The sequence below is a fragment of the Tamandua tetradactyla genome, chromosome 11 (genome assembly GCF_023851605.1).
Source record: "Tamandua tetradactyla isolate mTamTet1 chromosome 11, mTamTet1.pri, whole genome shotgun sequence".
Classification (NCBI taxonomy): Eukaryota; Metazoa; Chordata; class Mammalia; order Pilosa; family Myrmecophagidae; genus Tamandua; species Tamandua tetradactyla.
The window spans coordinates 42,876,130-42,899,685 of NC_135337.1; positions in this window are offsets into that span (position 1 = coordinate 42,876,130).

Below are 23,556 nucleotides of genomic sequence, written 5' to 3' on the forward strand. Positions count from 1 at the left end.
TCAAATATGCTGTTGTATGTCTCTAGAGTATTTTTAATCTTTACTATTGTGCTCTTCAAGCCCATAATTTCTGTTACGTTTCTTTTTATACTTTAAAATTCTTCTTTATGTTCACAGATTATCTTCTTAATACCTTTCAGATCTTTTTCCACATTTTCTTCATGTCCTTGAATTAACTTAAGAGACTTGTTTGCACTTCTTTGATTGGTTGTTCCAAATTCCAGGTCTCCTGTAAAGTTTCAATTTTTATCTTGACTGAGTCATATCTTCCTATTTCTTAATATGGCTGGTAATTTTTTTGCTGGTATCTAGGTATCTGATTATTTTGATGAATTAACTTTGAAGATCAGTTCTTCCAATGTGTCTAAGATTTTCTTGTTCATTGGCATTGTGTTGAGTGTCTTCTTTGATGCTAGCTCCAGCTTATTCCAGAATTTAGTATAGCCCTTGTTTAACTGATCAGATTTTCTCAGCTCTTCTTCGCCTGCTTCTTGCCCTGGATATACAATACAAAATTTTTAAGACTATACTTTTTGTGCAATTATTTCACCTACATGATGAAATTTCCTTTCCTCTGTTCCTTCTTCAGGAATCTTGATCTGTTCTGTTTGTTCTGGGACAGAATTTTCTTCCTGGCTCTTATGTTTTGTTGAATTTGCCTGATTCAGTGCCTCATTTTCCTTACTTGTTTCAGTCCTGGGACCTATCCTATCTTACAGCAATTCAACCAATCTCCCTTTTTTTTTCTGACATTTTTCTGCTTCCAGTTTCTTCCCTGTTAGGGTAGCATTTTCCAGGGAACCAGATGAGGTGAATCCATAAGGGTCTATCTCTCCAACAATTCATTTAGTGGTCCAGCCAATAGAAAGAGGATTGAGTGAGGGCACCTCTTGTCAACAGTTTCTACTGCGGTCTCTCCCCCACCCTCCAAGGGCCCTTTTATATGTAACACTCTTCATCAGCTTGTGTTCCACTCTGGGTCTCTGTGCCCATGGAACTCAGGTCTGCAAACTTTGGTCCTGTGTCCAGGATTCTAACTCACTGCTGTGTGTCTATATAGTCTATGTCCACACTAGAAAGAACCCAGACTTCTGCCTCTGAGTGACTTCCAAACTGCTGTGGGATCAAATAAGGGGAAAGGGAATGAACTAGCAAGTCTGGGATGGAAATTTCCTACCTGATATTTTTATTTTCCTTTGAGTCAGTATTTGTGGAATCCTTTTCCAGTTCGTTTGGTCTTCCAGAGTTCTAAGGAAGTGAAATATGTTCTTTTAGTGGCTGAATCTCTGTGGAGTCTTTTTCACTAGATAACTTACATTACCATGTTGATGATGTCTCTACTGAAAAGTTTGAATAACAGAATGTGTTATGGCCCAATCTACATTTGAGGGAACAATTTGGAAAAAGTGTGCCAAATGGAAACAGAGAGAAAAAAAGTGGTAAGATGAGTGGGCAAAACTATCACAGGATGAAAAAAAGGCAAACCAAAAGAGAAAATAGAAATAAAACTGAGAGGCTTGACTTGACAGACACTGAAGATTTGGTTTATGTATATAGACTAAATTGTATTCCGCATTTTCCAGTCTAGTTGGCAGGAAAAATAGTGGTTTCGTTAAGAGATACAGGGAAATGGGAATAGAGGTGAAAGATGATGAGGCTGCTTTGCTAAGAAGTTGAGAGCTAGTTTAGAGAGACATGTTAGTAAAAAAGATGTACGGAACTGAGTGATCATAATTTAGTTAAGGCAGGTGCAAATAGGTTTCAGGTCAGGTCAGAATTATGGCGGTGATATGGCATTGCTGTGCCTCTGCCATCTCCTGTAGCTGGCCTGGGTTGATGATAGATAAGGTTACAGTTTCAGTGATGAGGTGGTGGAGAGAGTTGGTGCCAGAACTGAAGAAAATGTGAACACAATAAAACACTGGGTTTTGTTCTGCTTTCACCATATTCTTTTCTTCTGGACCAAAGGGAAAATGCCAGACACTTATATAATAATACATCAGGAAGGTCTCAGTTCACTTTCACTACCTGCAAAACAAGTTCTATAGGTAGTGGCTTTCCCCAAAGGTGGTTTACAAGCGATTTCAACAGTGGGCCAAGAGGGCAGAGTTAAGGCACATATTCAGTCTCACCTATGTATTTGCTCCTGTTTAGAAATTCAATATTTTAAAGTTATAGAATTCCAATAATAGACATTTTACCATAGCATTTCCACATTGAAGAGACTCTGGAATGTGTGAATTCTCTTTCAAGATGCCAGTCAGAAATTCTGTTCTGTATAACTTTCAAATTTCCTGTAATGAAAAGCCAAAAACTTCCATGTAAAAATCTACAGAACAGGATTCTGATCTGCCCTTTTATTTAAGTAAAAAAAAAAATCCATCAAAAACCTTCACCTTTCTCTTTATGAAGTTTGCTTGTAGTTTCACACCTTTGTTTGAGTGACATGGTGCCCTGGAAAGGTCAGTTTTTATTTTCCACAGTATGGAGAATGAGTGGGCAAACCAAACCTGGAAATGAGAACTAACATACTCAGTCTGCCTAACTCATTCAACGAATATTTATTGAATATTAAGCATCCAATAAGTGTACACCACTATGCTGGGAAGTGAAATATGCACAGAGACAAGTGACAGGATCCCTGCTTTTTATGAAAATTATAGAGACAGACAAAATCTAAGTGTAGGGAGCGCAATAAAAATTTGTGTGGTATGAATAATACTTTGGAGAGGAAAAAAAAAATCATTTCTGCCTAGAGCAAACTGCTTAATACAATTTTAAGAATTCTGTCCTCTCACACACTTCTGGGTTTTAAAGGAAACTTGCTGTCCCTCAGCATGGAAATATCCCCAATTCTCTATTGTTTTCTCTACTTGATAAACTAGGTCTCCTCTAGTACCCTGCTAAAGGTTAACCCCTTACAAAGGGCGGGCTCCAGGTTGAATTATTTTGGGTGCTACCATAGTTCCTATATTGTAGTATATAGCTGCAAATACATATATTACATATTATATATATTATAGGATAGATCTGTTTTAATGGGGGCAATGCCATCCATCTCTTTTCCTAGAGCATTGCACAGTGTCTGGGACAGGGTATCCTCTTAAAAAATGTATATGCAGTGAATGCAAAAGCTTATTTTAATTGGATCTATAAGAATGGGTAATATTTCTAAAACCAGATGTAAAAAGAGGTAATGCCAAGGAAGTCAAATATGTATAAAAACCTAAAACATATTAAAGGAATGAAAAAGGAGAAAATTTTCTAGGATGGAGAATGTATATAAGGTAATAGATAAGATTTATAGGTAGATAAAGCAAGTTCTTGAGAGGCCTTAAATACGATAGAGAGGTATTGGTTTTTTTTTTTTTGTCACAGCCAATGAGGAGTTTCTAAAGGTTTTTGACAGCTCAGTGTTATGACTAAGCTATTGTTATAACAGTATGAATCATGTGGTATACTTGAGGGATCTGGAGTGAGGATCTAGTACAGAGATCATAAATGATTTATCTGTTGAGACATAATTTCAAAATTCTAAATAAAAAGGTGGTTGGAACCTGACAAGGGTCCTGGCAGAAAATATGGAAAGAAAGGAGTGAATTGCAAGAACTGGTAAAGGAATAGTCAATTGGCCATAAGTATGAAAGGAAATTTGAACATAAATTTTATACAGTGATGAAAGCCAGTATCAATGCTTAGAGGAAACTCCAAGAGGCAGAATTAACAAGATATAAAAAGCCAACTGGAACGGTACCTAAGTTGGCAGAATTACATTTTGATTGTGGGATGCAAATTTTTGCTTTGATGTTTGATTCTGAGCTTTATTTTTACATCTTTGTTTCTTGATTCTCACTTACAGTTTTATTCCTGTTTTTTTGTATTCCATTTTTAAATTATACATCTTTGGCTCTCTGAAGCCTACTTCTAGGCTTACTTCTTTGAAAGAACCATCCAACCCAAATTTCACTAGCTTTATTGTTTACCTACTGTTGATTTTGAATTGCCTGAGCTCTACAGAACTTCACCTGATCTGTGGAACACCACTGGATGACAGGGAAATGAATGAGAGAAATTTATAGTTCAGGAGGAAGAAATTTTGAGAGATGAAGAGAAGATAATGAATTTAAATTTGTATGTGTAACTCAGAATCCAGTTGAGCTTCCTTGGCCTTTTACATTTAGGTATGTTTGCCCTGAACAACTAGTACCCGGAAAATTATAAAGTCTCCAAAAGACATCTGAAAATTCTTCAGAGAACTTACATATTAATATCCACTCTTCCTCCAGCCTTTGCTTTCTGTATGCACTTTCAGAATAAACTGCATTTATCTAGATGTTGAAACTTAAAACTTCTTATAATTCTTAGAAAGGAAGGAAAGAAAGAAAGATTAAGAAAAATTAGACTGTCAATCTGTTATTTGAAATATTGTAGAAATATTAAAACTGGACTTACATCAATTACTTCATTATCAAATAAGGTAAAAGCTAGTTAACTACTCTGTTTCTAAAATTTCTTTTCACTACTCCTTTTTCTATGCACATCAATCTCCTCCCCACTTCACTGAATGATCGTTTAAGAAAATCACAGGGGTTAAAACCCGTAGGAAGCTTATTGAGGGGAAGGGACATGGAAAAGTTTTAGGAATGCCCATATTTAGGAGGTAAGTTGAGACAAAAGAATGTATAGGGATAGTCCGGAATAGCTGAACCTTGAAATTGCAGTGAGGTGCAAGCTGTGGTAAATTGAGTTCAAAGAAAGAAAAGTATCGAAGGTATAAAATTTGACAGAAATGGTGAAGAGAATGAGACCCGAAGAAAGGTTACTGAATTTGGTGATTCTGCACATCATTATCGACCGGCAAGACACAATTTCCGCAGATTAGTAGAAGCATGAGACAAATGAGAAAGGCCTCAGAAAGAGGCAGGGAAAGGAAGTAAGACCAGAATGCAGTCCACTGGGAAATTATCTTTAGATGCCAGCAGAGAGAATTTGATGGTATATTGTGTATATTATGGAAGGAATTTCATGCTGTGCAAGGTCCCATGTGTATGCTGATGAGCGTGTATTTTATGTGTTGTCAGGAGTTTAAAGGGTTGGAAATAGAAACTTCTCACTCCATTGGCTATCTCTTTGTTCTTTATCCGTTATAAGTGAAAATGAGGAAAGCACTTGTATTCATATTTACTCATTCTACAACATAATATCATTGGGAGGAGGGGACAGAGAGGAAGGGGGAGAAACAGAGGGTCGGGTTTGTTTCAATTCCTTCTATTTCTTCAACTAGCTAGAGCCTAAATCAATTTAGAGTTAACCTTTCAGTTCTACTAGCTGGTAAAGGAATACTGTCGTCGTATGCCTCTGATTCTGGATGCTTTCCAGACAGATTCTAACTTCAAACCCACTGTCTGCACACATAATCTATTGATGGTTTGATTTGATATGAAAAACCCATAAGGTAAACCTAACACTTTGGGGACTCCCGATTTATTTCAGTAGGAAGTTCGAATTATAAAATAACACTTCCACTTTAGCACTTGGACACTCACCCTGCATGAATGGGTTTATTTCCAACCCAAGCAACAATATCCATATTCACATTTTATAGATAATTATTTCTGATACCCAATGTACTTTATGTTTGCAGACACTACTTGGGATCACATGATTTTAGAATTAGGACCTGAGAGAACATATGTCCGAATTACACATTAACAGATTAAAAATCCAAGACCTCAAAAACATACTCAAAGTTAAACAGTCTCTAAGAAAGGACTAACAATCATATCTTCTGACTCTAGTTACAGGGCTTTGTCCCTCATCATACCTTTGAGTTTGTGTCAGAGATTTCCAGCTCTTTTTACCACACACCTGTATTTCTAGTCTTGATTTTTCCATTAATTACCATCTCAATCATGAGTGCTTTACTCCACTTTTAGCCCTCAGCTTTCTCATCTGTAAAATGAGTGAGTTAAATTAGATATCTTTGATTTAATCATGACTTTATGACCATAGTGAACTCGGTTGTCTTATTCATAGATTTTTCTCTTTCAAGTTATAAAAACACAATCAAGCGAATGTAATTAAAAGGTAGATTTGTTATAAGGGCACACAGTTATCTCGCTGTTCCCAAGGTCAACAAGTACAGGGCCACCCCCGAAATTGGGACTCAAACAAGGTTATAATTTATTCCTTATATGTCTCTCCAGGACCCTAGATTCTCGTACCTGCTAGTCTCTGAATATTAGCCTTAGTTTTCTTTCTTTTCAGTTCACCTCCTTCTGGCCTGCCAGGCACAGAACATGGCTCTCCATAACCTCGCCTCTTGGTTCAAGCTCCAGCAAAGCCTGACTTATGTCTCTGAATAAATCCCAATTCCAAATATCTGTTTGAATCTGAGCCCAGTTCAATAAGCTGAAGCCAGCAGGGCTAGGCTAGAATCTATTCCATCTTCAGAGAAAGGATTAGGCAAAGTCCCCAAAGGAATTGAAATATTTGGAGTTGCTAGACTCAGTTGCTATTTAAATAACAAAAAGCAATAGCTAAGATTTTATGGCCGAATCAAAGGTGCTATAAGCAGAAAGTCCAGTCTGAGTATTCTTTTTCCCTTCTGAGTTTGACCACAATCTACACCAATAGTTAAGCACTGAAGTTGTATGCCCTACTTAGTTATTTCGAACTGTCTATAGCTGAAGGATTTCACATAAAGGGCTTGAAAAAGACTTGTGTGAAAAAAGAAAAGTAAATTCAATTTAGCAGTTTAGAATGAAAATTAAATGTAGAGCCAGGACATGAAGAAGCAACGAAAACCTCTCTGGAGAGGAGAGTAAACCCATAGCAACAACTAAAAGAATCTCACAAAAGAGAGTACTCTCCAGATAGGGAAAGAAGTACAGCTATTCCTTTGGGAAGGCCTAGGTTTAACGAGATTAAGGTAAATATTTAGGATAAAAAAAAGAATCAAGCAGGACAAGACAGCAAGGAATTCAGCATGATTTCTCTTTGAACAGGGGCTGGTTTGTTATTATAATGAAACAAGCCCCCTGCTGGCACCTTTTTCAGTGACTTGTTCCAATCCTATCGAGATTTCTACCCTTCAAAAGAAAGGATGTGGATTATTAAACTTTTGGCAGGGAGTACAGGAAAATCTATGTTGCTCTAGGTCCAACCCAGCAGTGGCGGATTAAGGTGTGATTGAATGGATTGGCAATCCTCAACCCCACACTCTGAAGACGTCCAGATTCTGTCAAGATCCCCAACAAGGCAGTTTCCCCAATAGGATTCCCCTTTGTTGCTTCCTTTTCTGCTTTCATTTTTTTTTTTCATTCACCACCTTGAATTCCTTGAATTGGTGAGTTTTACCAGCATGCAACCAAGCTTTTTTTTTTTTTTCAAATATCAAGTTGAGTCAGGAAGGATGAAAACGACATTGTGTTTTTTTGCTTTTCATCACTACTAGGTCTTGAGTTGTTTAAATTAATTTGTTTCAATTCAGTTTGAATCAGGCTATGCCAGAGAGCTCTTTTGATAGCAGCTTAATGTGCTATTCCTTAAAATAGGAGGATAGCATGTTTCCATCTTTTGTTTCTTTACCCTAGAGGCTTTCCGTATCTTACTTGATGAATAAGCACACTAAACCCTGGGGTTTTATATTTTTAACTGGGAAGATTTTAGAAATGTTTCTTTGGTATTGTCTATAATCATGTATATATGTATCATATAGATTATCTACTGCCATTACTATAGCTATGCTATGTCAATGCTATATCAGAAACAAAGGCAAATGATCTGACATTCATGTACTAAATTTAATTTAACTTCCATATTCATGAGCATTGGTCATAATTAAGGTCAAACTTCCCAAACAAGTTTTGAGAACCTCTCTCCCTAGTTTAGGATGCTCTGTCTGCCTTTTTAAAACACCATTACTAACCATTTGTAAATAAAGGTGGGTTTGCATTCAAGAGTGTTTGAATGGGTGCTTTCACTTGTAAATAGCAGTAAGAAAAGCCAAAGACCCTTCCTGAACACATTACCATTTGGAATACCAGTAGATAGAGAACACTGATTTGTCACTTCGCTGATTGTACCTGGCTGCTGGGAATTGGCATCAACTATTTTCGGTGTTCATGTGCTGTGGCTATTGTGTCCATATGAACCCATTTATTAGTGTACTTAATTTACATAAGAACTTATGAACTCTTGCCAAAATTTAGACATTTCTAAAACTCTTAGAATTATTTTTTCTGACTTTAGATAAGCAAGGCGAAGAACCTATGCTCTTATGCAAACCAGAAAAATGTTTTTCTGAATTATCAAGACCATGTTTTTGAAGATATTACCCATTTCCTCTATTTGGAAATGATTTATTTCAGCCTACCCTGGGAAACTTGGTTCCTTCTAATGGTACATAAAGGAATAAGAAATCATATATCATCGGTTTTCAAACAATACCTTTGCATTCCCACATTCTAATTTTGGAAGAGATAGAATGTAGAGGATTCTTTGTTTTAACAAAGATTGCAGAGAAACATAATAAACATCAAGTTGATAACAAAACAGCCGAGTGAATGAAAGGTCCAAAAGTCACACCTAATAGTAATCTAACAAAATATATAACTTTAAAAATGAAACAGCAATTGCAAACCACCACCAAATTACGATGCTCGGAAAGTGGAGCATCTTACCCCAAGGTTGTAGTATTCCAAGTATATGTACAGAATAAGTTATCCAGGATTGCATAACACCATACTTCTTTTGGAGCATTGAACTTGGATTCTGTGTTTTCTAAGTAACTGGCTGATTTTGCTGAAGGTTACCAAATTGTGATAACCTTTAAAGATTTTAATTAATACTTTACTATACATGGTCTTAATTTCTTTTGAAATAGAAGTGCATGGAATTAGGGGTTGTCCAACAAAATAACTAAATAGTTAACTTGCCGCTTTTATTTTTCAAGTAGCTGGAAATATTCCTGTGGCTTACGAAGGGCTCAAAGACCATACTGCAGAAAATACTGCCCCTGAGATGCAGTTATATAATTAATTTCATATCTGACAAATGAAGACTAAGTCAGGCCTTGGCAAATTCCTTGAGAAACAAATCTTGTGAAACACCCTCTTCTCCCCAGTGATGAAAAGTAAGGAAAAATGTGAAAATATAATAATGAATTTTTAATGTTCTTCTTTTAAAGTCATTCCTTCTTCTTCATATTCTTTTCTCCTTATAGCCAAGAATAATGATCATAGAAAGGGGGAAAAAGTAGTGATTGTATATTGATTATCTGTGTATGTTCAACTGTCATGTTATATGAAAGTTCTAAGACTTCAAGTGTGGCTTTTACTTTATGTGAAGCATGGTATCCTTTTTGTGTCAGTTTCTTTTGCTTTTAAATTCCAAATGTCAGGCAAATCAGGAAGTGTCTTTGCATAGACCTATGGAATTAGACTATTTTTAAATTTTCCACATTTTGACGCTGACCAGAGGTAAAATCAGTACTACTTATATGCTCCTTGATATTGTCTCATTAAAGCATCTTAAAATTTGATCAGTCATTGAAAATTATACTACCCCCATGACTTAAGACACAGTCAGCTCTGATCTAACATAAGATGGTGGCATAAGAAACTTCAAAGTGCCATTCCCTAACAGAAACATTGAACCACTAGCAAAATCTGGCAGAGCCATCTTCCTCAGAACACCCCCCCAATTTAAAATATTAAATTTACAATATTACAGTAACGAGGAGAGCGCCAAAACAAGAAAAAGAACTTTGAAGATGGTAGAAGTCGGTGATGGCCTTGCTGGTCCATCCCCCACCCCTCCCTATTGTGAAATACTGTGCTCCCACTGTGAGTCCCTGGTCTTGTTCCAGATGAAACAGAGTTACCTGTACATGAAGTGACTGTATGAACCAAATATTGGATGGCAGCCTGAAATCCTGAGCCTGGAAACTCTTCTCTGGCAGAATAACAGACAGCAAAAGGCAAAATAACAGACAGCAAAAGCAGTTTAAGAACAATTAAGTCAAAACAGTAGCAGTCTAGGACAAAAGATGAGGGACTTTATAGAATAGAGCACAGGGAGGGAGAAAGTCCATTTCATAAGGAGTAGAGGGGACATTCAAATTCCCATCAAAGAGGGAATTCCTAAAGTCATAAGTGAGCACAAATAGACAAGATGCAGGCTCCACAAAGACAGAAAGGAAACTGAACTTCACTTTTGCCTTTAGCTGCTCTTCTTCATAGAGAAGCTAAACTCTGTAAGAGAGCACCAGAAAATAGAGCCAATTTGCAAATATCATGAAAGGTATTTTCTTGCATTATTATTTTTTTGTTCTTGTTAACTCCTGGCACTCAATGAAATCTCTGTCATACCACTAAATGGATTCAAACTTAAAGAACAGACAGCTCAGAGACTAAATCCCAAAATCAAAACATTAAAGTGTACAATGTGCAACAGAAGATTACAAGACAAAGAAATAGGAAATGTGGCCCATCCAAGGAACAAGATAAGTACTCAGAAATCATTAGTGAAGAAAATCAGACCTTGAACATACCAGACAAAGGATTTCCAATAATATTAAGTGCCAATTTTGCATCAGAAACCATGAAGGCAAGAAAAGAGTAGGGCAAAATATTTAAAGTGCTGAAAGAAAACAATTACCAACCAAGAATGTTATATCTTAGTGATACAGTTTTTTAAAAATAAGGGTGGATTAAGGCATTCCCAGATGAATAAAAGCTGAGGGATTTCAGTAACACATTCACTGGTGAATTTTACTAAACATTCCAAGAAGAATTAATACCAATCCTTCTCAAACCCTTTGAAAATTTTGAAGAAGAGGGAACGCTTCGTAATTTACTCTGTAAGGGTCATACAAACCTAATACCAAAGCTAGAAAAAGGTACTATAAGAAAAGACAATTACACTCCAATATATTTTATGAATATAATTAGATTCAAAAATTCTCAACAATATACTAGCAAACCGAAACAGCAGTGCATTAAAAGATCTATACACCATGATCTAGCGAAATTTATCCCAAGTACACAAAGGTGGTTCAACATAAGAAAATCAATTAATATAACACACCACATTAATAGAATGAAAGAAAAAAAAACCACAAGAACAACTCAATGATGTAGAAAAGGCATTTCACAAAATCCAGATACTCCTCTTGATTAAGAAACACTCAGAAAACTAGAAATACAAGGAAACTTCCCAAAAATGATAATAGGCATATATAGAAAACTCACAGCCAACATCATATTCAATGGTGAAAGATTGAAAACTTTCCCTCTAAAATTAGGAACAAGACAAGGATGCCCATTGTCAGCTTTATTCTGTAGTGGAATTTCTAGTCAGAACAATAAAGCAAGAAAAAGAAATAAAATGCATCCTATTTGAAAAGGAAAAAGTATAACTTCCCCTATTTGCAGATGACATGATGACATGATACTATATATAGGAAATCCTGAAAAATCCACAGTAAAACTACTAACAGTAGCAAATTCAGCAAAGTGTAAGTAGATCTGTAAAAGATCACCATGTAAAATATAGTAGTTTTTCGATACATCTGTAATGAACAGTCTGAAAAAGAAATCAAGGAAAAAACTTCCATTTACAATAGCAACTAAAAGAATCAAACATCTAGGAATAAATTTAACAAAGGATATATAAGATCTGTAATTGGAAACTATAAGACATTGTTAAGAGAAATCAAGAAACCTAAATAAATTGAAGGACATGCCATGTTCGTGGATTGGAAGACTAAATCTCATTAAAATATTAATTCTACCCAAAGCAATATACACATTCAATGCAATCTCAATTAAAACAGCATTCTTTGCAGAAAAGGCAATGCCATTCATCAAGGTTACATGGAAAAGTTAGGAACTCTGAATAGCCAAACCATCTTGAAAAAGAAGAACAAGGCCGAAGGACTCACATCCCAATGTTAAATCTTATTACAACACTACAGTGAGCAAAACCATGATACTGGTACAAGAACAAAAATATAGACTAACAGAATTGATGTGCATATTCAGAAATAAACCCTCACATCTATGATTAATTGATTTTTGACAAGAGTGCCAAGCCCACTCAATTGGGAACAGTCTTTTCAACAAACGGTGGTGGGAAAACTGGGTCACCATATATAAAAGAATGAAAGTCGACCCCTACCTCACACTACACATAAAAATTTACTGAAAATCAATCAAAAACCTAAATAGAAAACTCTTTGAAGGAAACATAGGGAAGTATCTTCAGGACCTCTTGTTAAGTGAGGATTTCTTAGACTTTACACTAAAGTACAAGCAACAAAATAATAAATAGATAAATGGGACTTCATCAAAAAACTTCTGTGCATCAAAGGACTAATCATGAAAGTAAAAAAAGCTATAGAATGGGAGAAAATATTCGAAAACTACCCATCTGTAAGAATTTAATATCCAGAATATATAAAGAAATCCTAAACTCAAGAACAACATAAAACAACCCAATTAAGAAATGGGCAAATGAGTTGAATAGACATTTCTCCAAAGGCATATAAATAGCCAATAAGCACATTAAGATGCTCAAGGTATTAGGGAAATGCAAACAAAACCACAATGAGATACCATTTCATATGTACTATTATAGCTACTACTTAAAAAAGATAACAGAAAATAACAAGGTTGGAGAGGATGTGGAGAATTAGGAACATTTGTTCATTGTTGGTGGGAATGGTGCAGCCACTGTGGAAAACTGCTTGGCAGTTCCTCAGAAAGTTTAGTATAGAATAACTATATGACCCCAGCAGTCCTGCTTCTAGGTATATACCCCAAAGAATTGAAATCAGGGACTGGGACAGATGTTTACTCACTGATATTCATAGTGGCATTTTTCACAATTCCCAAAAGATGGAAGCAATCCAAGTGTCTAGCCACAGATGAATGGGTAAACAAAATGTGGTATATTCTTACAAAAAATATTATACAGCTGTCAAAAGGCATGAAGTTCTGATACATGCAACAACATGGATAAACCTGAAGACATCATGTTTAGTGAAATAAGCCAGACACAAAAAGACAAATATTGTATGATCGTACCGGTATGAAATAATCAGAATATGCAAATTCGTAGGGTCAGAAACTAGAATACAGCTTACCAGGGGCCAGAGTAGGAGTAGGGAACGAGGCATAACTGCTTCATTAGTAATGGATAGTAGTGACGGTAGGATAGCATTATGAATGTAGTTAATACCAGTGAATTATATATTTGAATGTAGCTCAGAAAATTTTAAGTTGTATACATATTACTAGCACAATTGTTTTTTAAAAACCCATAGGATGGTACAACAAAACAACAAACCCTCATGTAAATTATAGATTAAAGGTAATAGAATAATTGTTATAATATTGTTTCATCAACTGTCACAAAGTTATAACACTAATGCAAAATAATAATAGGGGAAACTGTGCATGAGAGAGGCGTACGAGAAATCTATTTTCTGCATGATTTTTCCGTAAACTTACAACTTCTCTAATAGAAAATATAATTAATTAAAAAGAGACACAATATAGGCTTCTGAAATTCTGCTGATACCTACAATGATAAGAATATTCCAACCTAGAGCTATTCTCTTGAAATAGTTTGATTTGGGTCCAAGTCCTTGACCAAAAATGGGAAAAGATCATGCTTTGATAAAATAAAATCCCTATGAGTCATAGAGAAAAATGTTACCCTATGATGAGTTTCACTTATAGAAATAATTATTCATTACATTGAACAGCTATTTTACATGGTATTCCATCCAGTATCTTGCATTGATATGTAGCTGTTTGTTTTTATATGATTACCAGGAGCATTAGGAGATGTTTTTAGGAGTACCATCAATTAATGATCAAGGACAAATAAAGATTAATCTCCTATTTTGGAATTGCTGAATTAAAATTATGCAATTAAACCAATGGTGATTCACAATTCCATATGTAAAAGCAGTCATTTTATGCTCATGTGTAACTTTTCAGAAAGCCATCCATTATTTATATTTTCCGTAGACCAGCTCTTTTAGATGAGGCTTAGACTATATTGCTTGACAAGTTGCTATTCCACAGTAGATTAAATAATTTCCTATCTCTTTTTTTAATGACCATATATTGAGTATCTACTATTTTCAAGACATTGCATTTCACAGTTTATATGTTTGTTTAATTCTCAGTAAACCTCCAGTAATTATGGTCATCTCCACATTTAAAATTAGAAAATCAGTGCTCAAACAGATAGAACTGTATTCTTGGTAGCACAAGGAAAACTTGGAATCAAAATTTGTGTGTCTGGTTATAAAATTGTACTCTTCACAAGAGAGCAGCTTTTTTCAAGAGTGACAAAAGTGAATTCCTTGCCTTTGCCTGTGGAAAAACAAAATGTCCTAAAGGATAAAGACTATCTTTTAAATTTATGTAGGGAAGAGAAGCTACATTTCTTTCTTTTCCCTTGAAGGAGGTTTAGGGCATGACATGAAACTGACAACCAAAGAAGGAGTAAATATAGATAATATCCCGGGTGGTTGAATGGGCTTCTAATTTTTTATTACTATTCAGGAAGTGTCACTCAAACTAGATTTCTTTATTGCAGCGGTGCTGTGGATCACTGTCATAAATTTTCTGTTTGTACGATTTTCTCTCATATTGTCAAGTATCTCATGGTTTTATTAGTGGCTTGCCTGTAATTAGATTCCAGGTACGGACTCACACTCATCTTTCCAGTCAGGAAAGCAGAAAGTCTATCACTTGATTTCTGCTAGTCCACTGAATTCAGTTTGGGATATAAGATACGTTCATGATAATTTCGTTTGTGGATTGCACAATACCCCATTTCAATGGACTCTGCTCTCCTGATGTTTCCATAGCCTCCTCTCATTGGGGATTTTGCTCCGTCTGAACATTTATGTTTTTAAGTGGTAATTGCTCTCTTATATTTTGGGAACTATACAAATTAAAGTCAAAAAGGAAAAAGAAACATATAGGTATGGGTGTTTGTTTCATTTGGTCTTCAATATTCTCAGATACATCAAATTGTTCCTTTCATGTCTATATATTTTCTGGCATCAGGAAAAGAATTTAATTGTAAATAAAGCAGTCTTCCTATGAATGTAATCCCCAGAGTTTACTTGTTTTCTTTCTTCTGAAATCCACAGGTTATGAGATTTATATCTTTTTATTGGTAGTTCTGCTGGTTCAGTACACACTGTAAAGTGCAGTAAACTAGTGATGTGTGCTTGCTTTCTGCCTCACACTCTTTGAAACTTTCAAATGATATTGCCTTGGTTTACATAACTGTGAGAAGTCTGTCGATGAATCTAATATTGTCACATTTATGAGTGTGCTATTCCCAGGGACTGTCAGACACAAAGAACAATGAAACTTGGATAAATATATTTTGGTTGGGGTTAGGGGGTGGGGAGTGAGAAGAAGCTTATCTAAACATATTTCGGGGGAAACAAGGTCCACAATAGGCCGATAAAACCATTCTAATCTATCAGGTCATTGATTAACCATGTTTTCTCAATGTTAGAAAACATTCATATCATTTTTATGTATTTCTCCAGGGACTCACAATTCATGACATACATACGCTTCAAACAAATTAAGGTAAAAAGATGTTCAGATATTAATGGAAATCTCCCTTTTTCTTTTGATTAATTAAAAGGGTTTTAGGAGAAAACTAATAATGGTCCACAGGGAAGAAAAGGCCATTAAAGTCATAGAATATATATTAGCAATTATCCTACTTTATTTACAAGCCATTTTTCTGCTGAAAACAGGAGTGCCATAAAATATATAAATTGCTACAAATTAATAAATATATGTAAAATTCATGAAAACCTGAAAGCAGATTATGAACATAATGATAGTATTAAGAATTAAAACCATTCAGTATTTTTCTGGGACCAAAACATATGAGACGAGCTTTCAAATAATATTAAATAAGTAGGATAGTAATTGAATATCCCCCTAATTAAACTCTCCTCATTTTTTATCTTCATATAAAGATCTCCTAATTCCTGCTTTTCAGAGAAATAGATTAAAAATCAGGGTAAGGCTATAAGCAACTAAACAAATTCTGGTTGTTTATTGCATAGAACACGGATAACAAGGTGGATTCCTTCAGGTGAATATATGAACTGTGAGCGACAACAGATATTGACAACGTAACTATGGTCTAGTTGGCCATAGGTGCTCACTGACCCCTTCACTTACAAGTGGAATAACCCCAGAAATCTGGATTGTTCAGTGTCTGAGCCAAAGTTCGGGTTACAATCCAGGGAAATTTCTGATCAGATTCACAGGGTTCCCAAATCAAGAACCGTAGTGTTGTGCATCTGAATACCAAGGATAACTTGAAGTGAACCCAGAGGTCAAGCGCAGGGTTAGAGTCTAAATGTATTTTGCTGAAAGCCAGACCTATTCTAAAATGGACCCAAATATAGATATTATTTTACCAAACATTGATTGAGTAACTTTACTGCAGAGTACAATTTCTGATGCCAGAAAATGAAATGTGCTTCAACTTTAGTTAAAGAAAAGAAGCAACTCATGAAAGATATATAGCATCTGGTGTAATGGGGAAAGCTTGATTTTTAAAATTAACTTTCCATTGAGGTGTAAATTTCCTCACCTCTTTAATCCCTGAGTTTTGTCTTCCACAAAATTGGGGTAAAAAAAAAAATCCACCTCATAAGGATTTTCTGATGATTACTAAATGAGAGTGTTTATAAGGCATATGGTACATGGTGAGGCACTCAGCTGATGGTAGCCATTAAATAGATTTGAAATACTTAGTAGTATTTAAGAGGTACTTTACAAAGATGAGATTCCTTCCTCTTATCATCAGATAGCAATTTTATAAGTGCTAAAATAATGGTATAGAACATAAGAATCACAGGAATTTGCTGAGGCTTGAAACAATAACAAGTGTTTTGCAGGTAATGCTGGGCTTATATGGAAGAAGACATACCAAGAAAGAAAATGTACAAAGCAGGGAATTATTCAATGTTTGAGAAATTATAGGTAGAAAATTTGTCAAACTAGATGCAAAATAGTATGAAATGGAATAGAGACAGTAAAGGTTGAAGTAAGGGTAGTTTTCAAAATGTATAGCTTTTCATAAATAACATATTGAATATGGATGGCATTTTAACCAACTAAAAATATTTATGGAAAAACTCTCTGAAGCTCTCTCTATATAGAGCTTTTATTTATTAAAAAAGTAACCCAAAAAAGAAGCTTTTTCACCAATGAACATTACATGAGAGTTATATCAAGTTCCATTTGTACCTGTTAAGTAAATGTTTGCTACTATAACAAACTTGCCCCCAAATCTCAGGGGCTTAGTACAAGGAAAGTTTATTTTTTTACTCACAGGAACTGAATGTGCTTAGTGAACAGTTTTCCATAGTGTCAATGAGGGAGCCACACCCCTCCTATATTGTGACTTTGCCCTCCTCTGGATCCATAGAACACTTTCCATTTAAGAGCCTGACAGCAAAAGAAAGAAAGTGGATTGCCACAGAAAGTCCAATACTTGTGCTTACAATCCAATGGCCGGAATGCAATCATGTGGGCCTTATCCAATTGAAAAGGAAACTGGATAGAAAGGGAAAGAAAAAAAATAACATATTAGTTTGCCATACCATCTAAGACATTTGTTTCTTCATGCATTCAACTTTTGATAAACATGATATAATGAACAAAAGAAGAAAAAACTGATGGCTCTATAATTAACCATGGTATTTCTATTTAGAATTGACTTATCTGCCTCATAAGAAAACAATAAAATTTTAATTTTTTATCAAGAAGACATATATTGAGATAAGTGATTAGTTGGCTTGTAAAATATCTAAAGTTGATGAAAAGTATTCAATTCATCAAAGTTTATCTGAATATCTTGATATATGGAGTTATTTTAAAATTAATTGCTTTCTATGCAAGCTTGCCAAATATACATATTTCCTTGAGAACTTCATATTACTACTGAAAGAATATTTGCTGCTAAATATGATGAAGGATGAGTATCAATCCAAATTTAAAATACTGTGAAATTTTAAAATCACATGAAATTTAAAAGTACATATGAAAATAAAAACTAAAATCTCTCACAAAAGTATTACATAAGAAAGAATATCACATAAGCAGTTAATATGAACTATAACACCTAAAACATTATATAATAAAGTTCACTTCTAATATTTTCAGTAGTGAGTAAATTATGAGATGACAGGTCTGAGTTGAAATTTAAGTTTCCAAAGGTAAAGTGTCACCATAGAGTTTTTATGAAAATAAAGATCTAACATGCTGTTTGCAATAAAAAAGGCCTGCAACGATTGAATTTCCTTCAGACACCTGAAAGACAATTCTTTTGGATAAAATCTGGAATATTGTGTGGAATACAGACCAAAGTAAATATTTTTGAATATAATTTATGCCTAATTATTTGATATGCAGAATGCAAATTCTTATGAAAAAATAATGGGAAGGGTTTGTAAATATTGGAAGGTTGCATTTACCAAGAAGATATAAAAATTAATGATTAAAATAAATGAATAAATAAATAGTAATTTATATTCACCTAAAATCTTGGCTTAAAATCAAAGCAAAATTTGACAGAAATGAAAGAATAAATAATACCTAATCATAATACACATATCTCAATATTTGATAAGATAAACAGACAAGAGTTAGTGAGAATATAGAAATAGACGCACAATTAACAAACCTGACCTGATTGCTGAATATAGAACATTGCATCTTACAAGTGTAGAACATTTCCAGAATTGATCATTTGCAAATTCAACAAATTTTAAAGTATTGAAATTAAACGTATTTTGTCCTCTGAACATAACAGCATTAAGCTAGAAATCAATAATCAATAATAATTAGAAAATCCTCAAATTTTTGGAAATTAAGCACTGCACTTGAAGTAACTCATGGATCAAAGAAGAAATCTCAATGAAAATTAGAAAATTGTTTTAACAAACTGAAAATTAAAACTAATTTAAACCTTAAATATATATATTGGAAAAGTTACATATGTATCCATCTATAATCCAATAAACTACAAAATAAACAATAAATTAAACCCAGAGTAAGAAAGAAGAAAATAAAGAGAAAAAGTGGAAATTAGTGAAATAACAAATATCAATAGAAAAGACCAACAAGAAAAAAATGTGTTCTTCGAAGAGACAAATGAAAGTGTCAAAACCCTAATTAAAAAAAGAAATAACATAAATAATTAAATGAATAAACTAATAAACAAAAATTTTGTAGCTTATTGGATTATAGATGGATACATATATGACTTTTCCAATATGTATATTTAAGGTCTAAATTAGTTTTAATTTTCAGTTTGTTAAAACAATTTTTTAATTTTCATTGAGATTTCTTCTTTGAACCGTGAAAATATAGGCTCTTAAATAACAAATATAGAAAAATTTGCATGAAAAGCCAGATAATTGCAGAAAACCAACTGATCAATATTGATGAGAAAAAACAGAAATCTGAATAAGCTTCTGTATATTAAAAACGTTGAACTTGGAATTTAAAAATTCATTTCATTAGTTATGTCAGAAATACAAATTAAAACTAAAACTAAAATTAGACAGCATTATACATGTCTACCAGAACTATTAGTGATAAAAAAAGATAGAAAATAATGTGTTGTCATGATTTGAAGCTACTGGAACTCTCATACACAGTTGGGAATGTAAACTGGTACAACCGCTTGGCCCTTGGCAAAAAATAGAATTGCATCTCACGCATAAAGTTGAACAAAAGAAGTGTGACACAGAGTGCCTACTATATAATTCCATTTATATTACTCTGAAAAAAACAGGCAAAAACTATTATACTTATCTTTGAGGAGGAGAGAGAAAAGATAATGGTTGAGAGAGGATATGAAAAGGACTTCTAGTGTTCATACAAGGTTCTATTTATTGATGTGATTTGTGGTTTTATAGGTTTGTTCTGTTTTATCAAGTATTTTTTGTATACATCAATACGGTGTTTATAAAATGGCAATATTACATTTGATAGCTATTTAGCATATGTTGGGTTCCATTACAAATATCTCTGGGTCCTTTCATATACAAACACATAATTTGTAATTACCTGGAGAGGATAAGACCATTGTGAATTGTAATGAACAAGTGAAGCAGTGAAATATCTATTTGAAAAGGAGGACAGGGAGTGGGGGACAGCTCATAATTTCAAATTTCAGCCACTCCAAATTTATTCCAGGATCAGAAAAAATTATGTAGATTGGTTCCAAAAACACAGAAGCAAAAGCAAAAAACAGCAAATAACAAAGAAGACAGTTCGCACAATTGAAACATTGAAGCTTTAGAAGCTGATTTCTCTAAAAGAGGAAGAGTAGAACTGGTGAATTCAAAAGAATCGGTTAAGACATTGTTCTTGCAAATTAGCCGGAAGATATTAATGTGGCACTTAACACTTATTTTAACTATTGAACAGGTGAGAACAAACAAGTAAAGATTGGGCCTAAACTGTAAAATGGCCTTAGGGCACCTAGAGAAAGTAATTTATAACTGCTACTTTCCCCAACTAGGCAACTTAACCCCCACTACTTTTAACCCCAAATTCTTTTTTTAGGTACTCAAACTGGGGTCAGGCCCAGGAGGTAACTCTTGACTAGTTTAAACTAATAATGAATAGTAACTCATCCTTCTTGTTAGTAAATAAGCCCAAGAAAATTTGTGTAGTTTAATTTTCACCAAGAAGAATACTTCATGGAAAGGTAATGAAAGAAACTGAGAAAGGATTGGGCTTTTTCTTTTTTTCCTCTGACTCTGAAAAATGCTGTGCCAGGTGCTGCTACAACCAGCTTGCTCCAGGTGAGGAAATAATCTATAGTTCTGAGATTTAAGAATGTAGGCTGGAAAAGCACCTAGGTCTGTGGTGTTATTGTTGAAATAAAGAACTCATCAGCCCTTGAAGCATCCTAATATCTTTCACTGCAAGATAATAAACAGCGACTCTTTTTTTATAATTTCTTTTTTTAAACATAACAACATACAAACACGAGCAGTCTTACTATATGATCATTCCATCCTTGGTATATAATCAATAACCCACAATATCATCACATGGTTGTATATTCATCACCATGATTATTTCTTAGAACATTTGCATAAATTCAGAGAAAGAAATAAAAAGAAAAAAGAAAAAACTCATACATGCCATATCCCTTACTCCTCCCTCTCATTGACTGTTAGTATTCCTATCTACCCAATATATTTCAGCCTTTGTTTCCCCTATTTTTTTCTAAACCCTTTACCACTGCCTTTCATTGATCACTAGCATTTCAATCTACTCTATTTATTTTAACATTTGTGCCCCTTATTATTTATTTATTTTTAATACATATGTTTTATTCCTCTGTCCATACCATAGATAAAAGGAGCATCAGACACAAGGTTTTCACAATCACACAGTCACATTATGAAAGCTATATATCATTATACAATCATCTTCAAGAAATATGGCTACTGGAACACAGCTCTACATTTTCAGGTGCTTCCCTCCAGCCTCTCCAAAACACCTTAACTAAATAGGTGGTATCGTATAACGTGCAAGAATAACCTCCAGGATAACCTCTCGACTCTGTTTGAAATCTCTCAGCCATTGATACTTTATTTTGTCTCATTATCTCTTCCCCCTTTTGGTCGAGAAGTTTTTCTCAATCCCTTGATGCTGAGTCCCAGCTCATTCTAGGATTTCTGTCCCATGTTGCCAAGAAGTAAACAGTTGACTCTTGAAGTGTGGCGCCCACATCAACATCAACATGGTACGGGAAATTGTCAGAAATGCAAAAGTCAGACCATAACCCAAACCTACTGAATCTGAAACGTCAGGGCTGGGAGAGATGATCTTGATGCCTCTTAAAGTTTGAGAAACATAAATTTTGAATTTGGTCTTTACTGAATTGTGGCCAAAGCTTTCTAATGGGTACCACGCACGTTAGGAAGTGAAGTAAAAGGAAATTATGAGAAAAGAAAAATGAAGAAAAATTGTGAAGAACCAAAGTTAAGGCAAAGCTAGTACCCAGTGTATTTTCTTCTATATAAACTGCAATTCAGTAAAGCTGAACAACAAAACAATTAATAGAAAGCCCAGGACCGAGTTTATTCCTTAGAGTCTGTGTTGATTATCTTCAGCACCTCTGAACTTAATAGAGGACTCAAGCTACAAATATTTCAGGGCCTCAGCATCTCCTGGTTGTTGGGTCTTTGTGTTATTTAAGATTCATTACATTTATTGTATGCTTCCAGTACGAAAAAGTCAGAGAACAGAGTACTTAGAGCTCTGCTTCATTTTCTCATAGAGATCACTCAAAAGCAGCAAACAGAACTGAAGAAAGAGAAATACAAATACTTTTGCCTTTTCAAAGCTAAAGGACACTACACTGTAACCTTGAACCTCAATATTTGAGGAAGAAAAGCCAAATATAGCAAAGAACAGACAGGTGTGGAATAGCATCAAATGAGAAACCCTGCAGACGTCAAAACACACCTAGCCGAGTACAGTCATCCTAAGTGGGTAGGGCGTCCTAGAAGGAAAATCAACAATCTTTAAAATCTTTTCTGTTTAAAATACTAGGAAATGGGACACTCAGGCTGATGGGAGATGTTACTTAACACCACGGGTGCATCAGAAGTCCCCCCCCACCCCCCTACCCCCCGCACACACAAACATACCTAACATGCTGAGACACATCGGAGGATCTTTATTGGCTCTGAAGAAACTGTGGTTAACAAGAATTCCTCACACCCAGCGTGGCAATTCGACTGTGTATGGGGTTGAATTCCTAGTGCCCACGGAATGCTGGATTCCCTCTCTCACACAACCTCCTGCAAAAAACTCTTCCAGGAAGAACCCACTTCATTCAAGAACCAAATTGGAACCAGAATAGAATCTTCTCCAAATACTATAAAGTAAAAAAAGGGAGGAGACAACAATAAAACCTAAAAAAAAAAATTCTATGTCCAACATATGATTTTGGAATTTTAAAAATTAATAAAATAGTTTTAAAATTCAAGACAAATATACAGGGCTTAAGGGAAACTTATGGCCAGTTCAGAGGAATAGTTGCTAAGAGAGCTTAGAAAAGAAGTTGAATAGAAAACCAAAACAAATGTTGAGATAATAGTGTCACTGATAACAACACATACTGTTGAAAAGACAAAAGAGTAGATGGAGGTCAGGGTTGTGAAAATGAGCAACATACCCAGAAATAATGAGTTTAAAAGACATTAACAAGGATTAGAATGGAAAAACATTCAAATAAATAATTTAAGAAAATTTTCGAGAAATACGAGACTGACCAACAGAGTGAAAGGGTACACAGTATCCCAGGAAAATTTGATGACAAGATGATCAAACACTGTAATACAGACTGAGAAAGTTAGTGAACTTCTAAGCCAAAAAATAAAAAATATTCTGTTGGACATCAAGTCAAAGAGATGAAAACACAATTAGGGAGAAGATTCAGGCTAGC